Genomic DNA, 12546 nt, shown 5'->3' on the forward strand with positions numbered 1-12546 from the left:
AAAGTAATGAAGTCTTTGTAATGTGAGCTTTCTCTGCAGCTCTAAGCTGCCCTGTCTTTGCTAAAGAACCAGGGCAAAAGAGTGGGTCTGTGTTTTTGTATAAAAGTGTGTATAAATTACCAGGCTTGAGATTTAGCAAGGTGCTCTTGAACTTGATCAAGGATTTCTAAGAACTATTCCCGGGTATCCTCACTACCCTCACCCCCATCACCCTCCCTCACAATCATAACCTTAGCAACTTGACCAGAAAACATCACCATGAGGGGGATGAGCAGCCCGTCAGAATATTGCTGTTATTGTGTTTCAGTGTTTTTCTTGTTGTTCTTCCTTTGTTGGTACTATTTTATGGTATTGCAATAAAACACATAGCAAGAAAGAATACAAATCTACTATATTTCCCTCTGGCCTAAGTTATATATGCTGTGGTTTATGGATAAGTCTTATTATGTCAAGGAACCTTCTTTCTTCTTTGGCTTCTTTCTTCTGCTGCTCTCACCCCAGCTTCTCTGCCTGGGATTAGTTTTTTTTTTCTCCTCTTCACCTCTGGGGAATTCTACACACCAAAAGTGTGGGAGTGTCCACAGAGCTATCAGCATGCATATGTCATCCATTTAGCTAACAATTTGAAGGGCTAAGACCACCAAAATTACAGGTTCTGTTTTATACTTTTTTAGTAGCCCCCATAGTGCCTAGTTAGGGGTTCAGCAAACCTTGATGGCGATAATAATGATCCATGCTCACATTAGAGTCAGTGCAGCAAAGCCCTGGCACGCTTTGCTTTAACATTTACAGCTTTGCTATATGCAGGTGACCTAAAAGGTGCTGGTGTATTGTTGTCTGCAATCAGAAATCCTATCTCATAGGCGTTTTGTGAGAGTTAGATGAGATGATGCCTTTAAAGTACTTTGCAGGAAAGAATCAGCCAACCTCGAAAGTTGGTGGGTGAGATTCACTTAGCTAGTGAACAAACCTAGATGTGTCTTAATTACTGAATGTTGGAGATCTGGAGACGCAGGAAGTCTGTAGATATAGCCCTTAAAATTTTACTGTAAAAATATTGTTCCATTTCGCCTCACCATCAGTCCATAGGCTCCCAGGCAGAGACTGATTGTTAAGAAAGCTGTGTGTAAGCGCCTCATACTCAAATGAGATCCCAAGCGAATCATCGTCATTCAGACAGGAAAACAGTTCTAGTAATATCAAAAGTATCCTACAAATTAGACATGGCTTCTGTGTGAGTCAAGGAGACTGATCAATTTTGCTTAAAGTTCTGTCTTCAGAAAAAGAGCCTGCTGGACATTGGATTTGTAATAAATGGGTCACCAGTGAATTAGAAGCAATGGCAGAAATCAGATAACCTGGCCATGGGCAAGGGGTTGACTCTCGAGAGGCAAATGTAGTACATGATCCACGAGGCAGTAAAGCCAAACCAGACATGAGGGGAACACGGACTGATCAGGCAACCTGCTACACATGGATGGGCGCAAAATGGGGAGCAATTTCTAAAACTAATGGCAAAGCCACCTGCCCATCAAGGATGGAATGCTAGCTCATGGATGCAGCAGAAAGGACAATGCAAAATGCTTTAATTAACACCTCTGGGCTTCCCTGGTGGCCCAGTGGTTAAGAATCCCCTTGCCAATGCAGGGGTCACAGGTTCGAGCCCTGGTCCGGGATGATCCCACATGCCGCGGAGCAACTAAGCCCGTGTGCCACAAGTACTGAGCCTGTGCTCTAGAACCCATGAGCCACAACTACTGAGCCCGCGTGCTACAACTACTGAAGCCCGTGCGCCTAGAGCCCGTGCTCCGCAGCAAGAGAAGCCACCGCAACAAAGAGTAGCCTCCATTCACCGCAACTAGAGAAAACCCTCACACAGCAACGAAGACCCAACACAGCCAAAACTAAATAAATTAAATAAATAAATTAAAAAAAAAAAACACCTCTATTCACAAAGTTTTCTCTCTCTCTCTTTTTTTTTTTCACAAAGTTTTCTCTTTAAATGAAAGGGGACTGTTGCTGTTATGTACTGCCATGTAACAAACTACTCCAAAATTACTGGCTTAAACCACACCATTTTATTTATTTGCTTACAACTTATGTTTAAATCCATTAGTTCGTGATGAGATTTCCCCCCCTTCTTGCCCCAAAATACAGACTCCCAATCTTATTGATCACCTTTGGAAGAAGCTGGGAACCAATTAGCTAATTTAAAATCTGATTAATAGAGAGACAGAATTAAGAACTTATCTTGTCCTTCCCATATGATCTGCATTTCAGTATAACGAAATATTTGAAAGAGGAAATGTTTTTTCTACAAAAATTTTCCAGCTAATAAACAAAGAAGCAAAAAGGAAAATACATCATCATTTGTAGCCCCTACTTAACTACTGATTGTGGGCAATGACCATCAGTGTCTGATAATGTCGTAAGAAGAGACAATCGGACATTATGTGTCTCCTGATACATGTGTGCCACACTGTCCATGAAGCCACCTTGCCAACAAAACCACACACATAAACAAACAAAGCCCTGAGTCTGCTCAAGACTTTAGATCTAACTAAAATTTCACAGGAAACATAAGAGAGAGTGGAACATATTTTCTTAAAAAACATTATGAGGATGCAATCAGCAAAATCTAGACTGTGGGAAACTTAGTAGGTAAAACAAGTTTCTTCATTTAAAAAACAAATTACAAGATAAAGCAGAGAGAGAAGGAAGGGAAACAGAGGGGGGGTGGGGAGAGAGACTTAAAATACTTATCAAAGAATTGCAATGTATGGACCTTATTTGGATACTGACCCAAACAAATAACTTGCAAAAAAAGAAAAAAAATTATAAGACAAGTGAAGACAATCAGGGAAGTGTGAACACCGACTGGATATTTGATAATATTAAGGGATTATTTTTAATGTTTTTAGGTGTGATAATAGTATTGTAATTATATATATATATATATATATATATATATATATATATATATATATATATATATATATTTTAGAAAGAGTCCTTATCTTTTAGAGATACATAGTAACGTATGTGCAGGTAATTTGATGTACTGTCTAGGATTTCTTCAAAATAATCAGAGGTGGAACAAAATTGGCAATTTATGCCTTATGAAGCTAAGCAGTAGATACATTGGGAAATTTATACTATTCACTCTATTTGTATGTGTTTGAGAAATCCCACTGTATTTTTTTTAATTAATGGAAACCACTAAAAGAAATGAAACATCATAGCTTCCAAACCAGTATAGGGTCAGGGGAGGACACAGAGGACCAGGGGGAAAAAAAAAAACAAACAGAAAATATTATCCATCTAATAGAGGTAGGAAAGAAGCAAGGAACAAAGCAGTTGCCTAAACAGTAGTCTCCCAGTAAATGAAGGCTCTTTACTAAGCCTTACACAGCCATGCTTAGACTCCACAAATCTTGCCTCTGTAGTGAAAGTACATTTTGAGCTAGGACACTGGGTTCTAATCCTGACCCTCCCTGCAGTAAGCCGTGAAGCTCTCCAGGCTAAATTGTGCATGAATGCTCAGGCTATAAGAACCCAGACATCATTTGGCCATTGGCAGCATTGTGACGGCTGGGGCTAGAGATTCAGTTTGCGCCACAAAGAAAGCAAAGCCACTGGGTCGCCTGAGGAAGTAACCTGAGCCCTTAGCTCTAACCTGGTGAGCTAACTTTCAACCTACCCCCTGCTGCTGTGGCTATTCAGGCAGAGCCTAAAGCTGTGTGACCTAACAGCCAACCCCTCAGACACTATTCCAAGAGCTCATCTCTTACAGACTTTTGAAATATGATTTGGCAAGTTTCTAGTAAGAGTGATTTGCAGCCTATTTGAAAGAGAATAAATGTCAAAAGAGGGGGAAATGGGGTTGGAGGCGTGAATACCACAAAGACTGCTGCTGGTGAATACCACACAGATAGTCTATATATCTTAGAGACTGTATTTTCAGAAGGCATGGGAATCTTGAAAAGGAAGAAAACCTTTCTTCACTCTCTCAAATGTTGTTGCGAATTTAAGCTCTTTTCTTCTTGCCAGGTTCATCCTTTCAGGTGCTTTCTATTTATTTCCCCACATGTTCTCTGATTTTTTTTTTTTTTTTCCTTTTGATTTCACTTTAGAGTAGAATGGCGCTTATTGCCATCTCCTAATCACTGCATTTATTCCCAGATTTCTCCCTGGATGTGTGGCTTTCTTAGGGCATTTCTCATCTCCATTCCTGTTCCCATTAGCTCTTTGTCAAAACTTGCTCTTAAAAAAACCCAAAAATTCTCCTTTTCTGTTTCCTCTGAATCTCTGAACCTTATTCTCCCTGAAACTCTATGGCTTATGCTGTTCTTGCTCTCGTCCCCTCTAGTGCGTAAGGCATCCATGAAAGGATTAAGTAGAAAAAGCTCAGCATAAGGTCAGGATGTGTTGTGATGTGGAAAAGCTTCTCTAGTGACTGTGCTTTATTGGTTGAGGTTGTTGTCCTTTTTATCCTCCTGGGGCATTCACTAGATATAATGTCTGGATTCTTTGTTCATTTTGCTCATAAGCTCTCGTAGGGCTCTAAAAGTCAGATTGCCTTTTCCTTCCTAACTCGCTTCTCAATTTGAATATCACCTTAAGTGGCATCTGGTTGCGGATGAGAAGAAAGGATTCAGAGAAAGAAATAGAATGAGAAGAAAAATGACCTATGTTACCTACGAAAACTGACCTTGAACTTTGATAAAGTCATAGCTAACTTTTTCCGTAGGAGATTAGGTATACCAGCACAGGTACTGAATAATATATTTTGATGATGATGGGGATCTAGAGCTGTTCTAAAAAGGGAAAGCCATATGAAAGAAAGTAAAGAAAAAGAAATTGTAAAAAAAAAAAAAAGGAAAGTAAAACAGTCCCAGATAGTAGACCCACAAATTACTTATTTGGGCAGAACTAATAAACTTACTACGTCAACGCTGTTCTAAGTACTTTATGTATATTTGCTTATACTCTTCTTCACAAACTTATGGGGTAGGTACCATTACTAGCCCAACTCTGCATATGAGAAAACTGAGGCACAGAGAGGTTATGTCTTATCTATGGTTATACAACTAGTAAGTGGTAGCTCTGGAATTTGACCCCAAGCAGCCTGGCTGCATTGTCCATATAATAAACTGCAGTCGCATTTTGATTTTTTTAATAGAATTTGTACTTGCCTTCATTAATAAAGATTTAAATGAAGTTTATTTCTCCAATATTTCAGTAGAAAATGAGTCTCAAGATACGGGCAACTTAAAAATTTTGTGTGGACCTGATCAGATTCCAAATCTTTGTTCATATCCATGTGTCCAGTTAAGTTATAATAAGAGTGTTTAAAAATAAGGCACAAAATTTTCAACAATAGCATTACGGGACATAAGACAATTGTTAAATGATAGTTTTCAGAGAAAAATTATGTGAAAAATTCTAAGTAGAACCATAACAGAATATGTTAACATAACAGGAGAGAATCTGTTAAGGTTAAACTCTAAAAGATCAGAATGTATATACTGGATGAAAATAAGTGATTTTAAAAATCAATATGCAAAATTTAATTTAGGGGAATTTTAACACAGAAATATACAGCTGTGACACGGACGTGCTATTTATATATATATCATAGGTAAGTTGTCAAGATGATGTAAATCTACCAATGCTAGTGGTAGCAAGGATAAAACTCAGATATATAAACCAAATTAGGAATTATCTATCACTCAGAGAAAGAATTACCTGCAAAATATAAGATTTTGACCATGAGCTAGAAAAAGGCTTTTGAGTCTTACTGTTAGCTCTTGCCCCTGTGAGGCTACAGAAATCTGTCTCTCTTGTGTTGTTTACAGTGAATTATCTGTAACCTTTTAATGGTTGGCAATGAACTTGCTGGCATAGCTGAGTGATTATCAATTCTTTTTTTTTTTTAATTTATTTATTTTTGACTGCATTTGGGTCTTCGTTGCTGCGCGGGCTTTCTCTAGTTGCAGCGAGCAGGGGCTACTCTCCTTGCGGTGTGCAGGCTTCTCACTGATGTGGCTTCTCTTGTTGTGGAGCACCGGCTCTAGGTGCATGGGCTAAGTAGTTGTGGCTCGTGGGCTCTAGAGTGCAGGCTCAGTAGTTGTGGCTCGCAGGCTTAGTTGCTCCGCGACATGTGGGATCTTCCTGGACCAGGGCTTGAACCTGTGTCCCCTGCATTGGCAGGCAGATTCTTAACCACCGTGCCACCAGGGAAGTCCAATTATCAATCCTTATATTACACAGATCAATACTCCATCATTAAACTTAGGACATAAATTTCAGCTGTCTGGGCAGAGGAAGAAACTGACCAAGTTGCTTTCCCAACATCCTGGTGGCAGGTGGCATAGGAGAGTAAACTGAGATTGTAGCTCATAGTTAAATATCATTTAGACTCAAAATTCAGAAGATTGCCTGGACATTGAGGGTGACTTAGACCCACCTCTTCCGTACCTGGTTCCTGGTTCTGCTCTATTCACATCGGTCAGTGTTCTGTGTGGCTTACAGGCCTTGATAACAGACTTGGATCTTCTACTGTGGTCTCTTCCTTTCTTTTCTTACTAATATAAGGTTGAATTAGTGGCACCGTGGGACAAAATTCTTTTGATGTATGTGTACAAGCGTGTATGTATGCATGCCTACTGTTCCTATTCCATATTATAAATATTCAGAAAATTTTCTTTTCTGACCCAACAACTTTTTAAGTTTAACTTTAAAAAATTTTAAATAGGTAATTTACATAATTCAATTTTAAATTATATAAAAGTGTATACAGTAAGAAATCTTTCTCCCCTCTCTGTTCTCATTCCAACCAACCCATTCCCATTCCTACAAACAACCAATGCTATTAGATTTTTTGTACCCTTCCAGAGATATTTTATGTATATACAAGAAAAATTGTATAGATACACTCTTTTTCTTTCCTTTTTCACACAAATGGCAGTCTATTTTATACACTTTTTAGCTTACTTTTTTCAGGCAACAATAAATCTTGATATCTTCTAACATTTTCTCTGGCCTGGCTATCTCTCCTTTCTTTTCCCACTCTCCCATTTGTCTCCCCTAATATGCATTTACTCTGCACTTTTGTATGCTAGAGACACATTGGTCTGTTCACTAATTAGTTGACTTCTTATTGTGCTAAATCTTGTACTTTTATGCACTTGATGTTGTCCATTTAAATGTAACCCCCCAAATGATATAATATGCACACTTATGTCCTTTTTTGGTACATAGCACCAAGAATAATTATGAGTTTAATGAATATCTTTTCCTGACTTTGACTTCTGATATTTTTTCCACCCACGTAGTGTTTTGAAACCAATTCTACTTTTACTGCTATTCAGTTAAATGCTAGCTTGTTAATAGCATGGCTTGGCCAGGTTTTGATAGAAGAGATATAGGACCATTCCTTCATTATGTCAGTATGACAGGAAAACAGATGTGAAATAATTATAAACCTGTCAATTCTTTCAAATTGTATCTATAAACTCAGTACAACCTTAATCAAACTATTAAAATTTTTAAAAGAACTTGATAACCATACCTAAAATTTATATGGAAATGGCATATGAATAGCTAACTTAACTTTTAAAAACAAGAGTTTTTAAACAAGAGTTTTTTAACTTTTAAAAACAAGAGTTTAATTTAATATTAAATTAAACTAAAAAGCCTTAGTAATAAAAACAGGGTAGTACTGGCAAAAGAACAAATTAATGAATGGAACAGAATAGAATAGACAGAGATACACCAATGTGCATATGATAATTATTGCTAATTTTGAGTTACCATAAAACAGTGAAGAGAAGATAATTTAGTAGATGGTTTTGGGAAAATTTACTCATTATATAAGAAAAAAATATAACTGGATACCTGCCTAAAGCCACACCTGGATTAAAGACCTAAACATGAAAGTTGAAATTATAAAATTAATAAAAGAAAATATAGAAAACTATTTGTGACTTAGGGGGAGAAAAGAACTTGGTTTTCATTCTGAAAAATTTCATATATGTCAAAAGTAGAGAGAATAGAACAAAGAGCTTCCATATAGCCATCACCTAGGTTTTAAAAGTAGTAAGATTTTGTCATGTTTGCTTCTTCTATCCATTATTTCATTAATTTTTTTTTACTTTGTCAAAATATCTTAAAGCAAATCCAAGATTTCATATAATTTCATCCTACATAGCACACAGTATACTCTTAAAAATATGGACACATTTTCTATACGTATCCACAATACCATCGTTGCACCTGTAAAAGATAACTATATATATATATATATATATATTTTTTTTTTTTTTTTTTTTTTTGGCCATGCCGCGAGGCTTGTCCGATCTTAGTTCCCTGACCAGGGATTGAACCCAGGCCCCGACAGTGAAAGTGCCAAGTTCTAACCACTGGACCTCCAGGGAATTCCCAAGATAACAGTAATTAAGTAAGGGCTTTTTAAACAATCAAAATTCTTCACATTAAGTACATTAGAATAGTTTCCTGGGGTGGGGGAGGAAGGGAAAAATGGGAATGGAGTATGGAGACAAAAGAGAATAAATAAGTAGAATAAGTGCAAAACTTGCCTATATTACTGATGATAATATATCATGGGCTGAGGATTATAGCTAACTCTCTTCTATGCCCAGGCAGGGGCAGGGGTGGGAGGTAAAGAGCTGAGACAGTTTATATCCTTGGATGAACCTAAAATAACAGGCACTTTCATCACAGGATTTGAGAAACTAGACACAAATATCTGAACAAATATCTCTCCCACTGCCTGAATCTCAATATTAGAGACTGACTATAAAATGTTCTTTCTTAGACTGAAAAGGGGTCATGAAGTTCTCAAAAACCAAACCAAGCCAAAACACCATATTGAGGGGGAATGTCAAAGGGTCACAGGAGCCAACTAAAGAGCTCCCAGTAGCCAAAGTTGGAACAATTCAAGTAACTAAATAATAAGGTACAGTACCTTGGATTATAACCCGACATATAAATATCCATGAGTTCATACTAATATAAATAAATTATTGAATAAACTAATAAAAGGGGAAGAAGAGAAAAATGTCTCGTGCTCTCGTGCAGAAGAATTCCCAATAATTTATGTACATGTTCCACCCACAATAAGGGGGAACATAACGCTGCATTCCTTAAGTGTGGGCTTCACATAATGACTTCCTTCCAAAGAGGGCAGTATGGGAAAGGGAGAAAGGAGAAAAGAGTAACTTCACAGTGGAGGAACCTGATAGACGCTATCTCAGCCAGGTAATCAAGGGCAACATCAAGAGTCATAAATCATGTTGATAGAATGTACTCTGGGTATGACGTGATGAAAACATCACTATACCCCAATGAACTTCTCCCCAACACCCCATAACCCCAGGCTAATCATGAGAAAAACATCAGACAAATTCCAGTAGAAGAGCATCCTGCAATATACCTGACCAGTACTCCCTGAAACTGTTAAGATCACCACAAAGAAAGTCTGAGAAACTCTTACGGCCAAGAGGTGGCTAAGGAGACATGACAAATAATGTAATGTGGTATCCTGGAACCAAAAAAAGGCCATTAGGTAAAAACTAAGGATATCTAAATAAAATGGGCTTCAGATATTAATAATGTATTGATATCGGTTCATTAATTGTAACATGTACCATACTAACGTAAGATGTCAATAACTGGGGAAACTTGGGGGTTGGGTGGAGTGGGGATGGAATATAGAAACCCTCTGTCTCCATTCTTCTGTAAATCTAAAACTGTTCTTTAAAAAAGGGTCATGAAGTCAGTGGTTAATGGAATACATGGTAAAATTTTCCTTTTCTCCATTCCAGCTGGGAAAGATTTGTCTGTTTGTTTTATTTTTTTTTTGTTTGTTTGTTTTTTGCTAAACACAGAAGAGATCTTTGCTCAGAGACACAGGAAGTGTTTTTCTTCTCCCACTTCTGGGGTTATGAGTGAGCTTGCCAAAGTTGAAGGCAGATACCTTAGAACCCTTGAGTAGATAATATAACTACATAATTAGTTGGAACTTGGAGAGATTCCCAAGACAGCTGAGAAATGACCAGTAGTGTACACTGATGGCCAGCAGCTTCTTAACGTTAGAACAAGGGGCTCATTCCCTTGCAATCCTCGAAGTTCAACCACATGCAGTTGGAATGATAGTTTCAACCAATCTGAAGTAACATAAGTGATTCTAGTCGTAGGATCTCTGAGCAAAGGGTTCAGACAGGATTACCTGTTGAGGCTTTCATCTCCTACTCCTAGCATGGTGCCTGGCACTCAGTAGGTACTTAGCAAATGTTCATGAAATAAATGGTAATGTGCTCCTAGAGTTCAGTGCAGTATTACAATATTTTACATTCGGTTCTAATAAAGTAAAGAGCTGTATAGCCTGGCTGGCAAAATGTTATAATTATCACCTGAAAAAACATTTATTAAATATCTTCTAATTCATGGAATTTATCTTTTATTAGTTCATCTACTATCAGTTTCAAATCTCTGAATAGCAGAACTGTATCTTTTATTACGGGAAATATTGGACCATATGTCACTTGAAAGGTATTTTTCCCTAAATATTTATTAATGTGCTAGCTTGAACTCAGAACTGGCCTATCAGGAATGGTTAATGTTTTCCTCATGAGGAATCTTGACGCAGTTGAACGTTATAATTTTTGTGTGTATTTTTATTAGCTCAGAACCTTGCCAGTTCACTCATACTAATCTGCAATTCCTGTAATTATCACAAAAAAAAAAGTTAATGGGGCAAATTAACCCCATTTCTCAATGCAGGCTTAATAGGAAAAGGTTATTTTGAAAGCTCAGTGGCTTATAAGCGCTGCTTTACAAAACACACTGTAACACGCTTCTACTTCGAGATACAGCCTTAAGTAGTTAAACAAGTTCACTGGTATTAAGTGGGTATATTTCCATCCTTTATTTTTCCCTATTGACTTCATTACTTAAGATATATCTGACTAGATGCTGGCAAAGGACCTTCTGGAAGCATGCAGCCATGGTGGAGGGGAGTGGAGGGAGCTCCCTATTTGGGGAGGAGAGTGGACATCATTGGAGATAAGTGTGATTGAACAACTAGCTCTCATGGAATATCGTTGAGAGAGTAATAATTGGTTTTAATCAGGGATTATGCAGTGAATCTGTGGATTGAAAGAGACTAATAACTGCTTAATATAATCTAAGACTCAGAAAGATCCACGATAAAATAACTACAAAGAAGTAGAATCAAAACACATTCCTGGATGTTTTAATCATTGAAGTTGGAACAAAAGGGATAACCATGAAACCATTTTCTAAAATAAATCCTTCCAGGAGTCAGTGAGTGGAGACCAAAGCAGACTTTAGAAGAACTAACTTCAAAAGAGATTCTCTATATTATAAGGGTGCAATTGTTAAACTAAAATGATCAAGACCTCCCGGAGATTCTAGGTCATGACTAAACCATCACCATCGACTCGGACATTTCTAGAGACCTGGCACACTCACCCTTCCACCCTCCGCTCCACTCACGGCCCAGGCTGGGCACTGAAGTTCCCCATCATTCGGTTGGACAGTGCTACAGGACAGACCTCCAAACACAGAGCTTCCTGGGCACTGCAGTACACTGGAAAAGCTCTAGTGAGAGCAGGTAAGTGCAGCCTGAGTGTCTGGTGAGATCAAACCTGAAGAGAGAGTGAGATAAGGAGAGAGTTGAGTCATTAGTCAATTCTTTTAACTAACTCTCTGAAGTTGGCTGGCTTCACACTAGACCTGGTGATTAATGGTAGAGAGATAGCTCTTAAAATTCAACTTCTGTAAGTAGAAAGAAATTTAAAGCTTCCCCTGAGCATTCGCTTCCTCTTTAACTGCTTCAAAACAAATCTCAGGGGCTTCCCTGGTGGCGTAGTGGTTGAGAATCTGCCTGCTAATGCAGGGGACACGGGTTCGAGTCCTGGTCTGGGAAGATCCCATATGCCGCGGAGCAACTGGGCCTGTGAGCCACAACTACTGAGCCTGCGCGTCTGGAGCCTGTGCTCCGCAACAAGAGAGGCCACAATAGTGAGAGGCCCGTGCACCGCGAAGAAGAGTGGCCCCCCGCTTGCCGCAACTAGAGAAAGCCCTAGCACAGAAACGAAGACCTAACATAGCAATCAATCAATGAATGAATCAATAAATAAATCTTTAAAAAAACAAAAAAAAAACAACAAAAAAAACCAAATCTCAGTGTCTCTAGGCTGATGCCAGTTCTCATCTTGCACACAGCCCTTGATGGGGAAGAGGGAGCAAGCCAGCCGTCCCATATTGAACAGTGACCCATGGTTCTCTGCCTTTTCACAGCAATCTCCCAAAGAGAGAAACAGAGTCAAGACATCAAGGGACAAAATGGCAACCCTGAGAGGTCATTCCACTGTCAGAAAGCACACACAAGCTATTATTCTGAAGAGGGGGAAACTACTTGCAGTTTTCCAAGTGGATAGTCTGGAGTTTGCTATAGAAGTGCTTTTTAGTTCAATTATCCCATGCAAAAAAGTATGT

Source organism: Balaenoptera physalus (assembly GCF_965194825.1).
Source record: "Balaenoptera physalus genome assembly, chromosome: 5".
Taxonomy (NCBI): domain Eukaryota; kingdom Metazoa; phylum Chordata; class Mammalia; order Artiodactyla; family Balaenopteridae; genus Balaenoptera; species Balaenoptera physalus.